Raw genomic sequence first — 1,063 nt, forward strand, 5'->3', positions numbered from 1 at the left:
TTTTTCTTTTCATAATCATAATGTTTCCCTATGATTTTCTTTTTCTAAAAACACAAGTACGATTTTGAATAAAATTCCTTTTTGGTTTGCTTTAGCTTTTCCAGCATTTGCCGCCCCTTCAATATCCTTTTGCGTGGATCATGCACGTGCGCGTTCATACATCAACGAGATTCCAGTAGGCCTTTCTCTTGCAGAAATAGCCCAATTGCATCAGGATACTGAAGAGAAGGTCGCCCAGTATGGCAGGCTCATGCAAGAAATCTGTGGGCTGGCAAAAGAACTTGTTGTCCTTCAGGCAGGAGCGCAGGGCTAGCTCACGCTCGAGAAATTCGTAGACGCCGTCAGGTATCTTGCAGATGTGGATGAGTTACCCGAAGAGGAGTGAATCCCCACTCTCATTGAGTTCAGGTCCCCAATAAATAATAAAGACTGGCCCATTTGGTTTCATATCGATAAAGAAATGATAAGATGGGGGGTCATGGTCTATGCTAAATTCTTTTTTTTAGATAGAATGAATGGAAAAGGAGTGCTTGTGTTGTGGTTTTCGTAGTTGCAAGAATATTGTTTTTCGAGAAAAGGTCCCCTCCTTCAATATCATGATAGAGTCGACCAAACCAGATCATGAGTGAATAGAAAAAAAATGTACATAGTTGTTCCAGTTGAAATAATTGGAATAATTCTACCACTTCTACTAGGAGTAGCATTTTTAGTGCTAGTTGAACATAAAGTAATGATTTTTGTGAAGCGTCCGAAGGGTCCTAGTGTAGTTGGAACATTGGATTGTTACAACCTCTAGCAGATGGTTTGAAATTGATTCTAAAAGAACCTATTTCACCTAGTAGTGCTAATTTCTCCATTTTTAGAATGGCTCCAGTGGCTACATTTATGTTATGTCTGGTCGCTCGGGACGTTGTACCTTTTGATTATGGTATGGTATTGTCAGATCCGAACATAGGACTACTTTATTTGTTTGCCATTTCTTCGCTAGGTGTTTATGGAATTATCATAGCAGGATGGTCTAGTAATTAGGGGGCGCCCATTCGGTCGCCTATGATACTAGGAC

General features: G+C 40.3%; 1 pseudogene; it reads left to right on the forward strand.

Moving 5' to 3' along the window:
* Positions 1 to 640: 640 nt before the first annotated feature.
* LOC125851593 (NADH-ubiquinone oxidoreductase chain 1-like) lies at positions 641 to 1,029 on the forward strand (annotated as a pseudogene).
* The last annotated feature ends 34 nt before the right edge of the window (positions 1,030 to 1,063 follow it).

The sequence above is a fragment of the Solanum stenotomum genome, unplaced genomic scaffold, assembly GCF_019186545.1.
Source record: "Solanum stenotomum isolate F172 unplaced genomic scaffold, ASM1918654v1 scaffold27594, whole genome shotgun sequence".
Classification (NCBI taxonomy): Eukaryota; Viridiplantae; Streptophyta; class Magnoliopsida; order Solanales; family Solanaceae; genus Solanum; species Solanum stenotomum.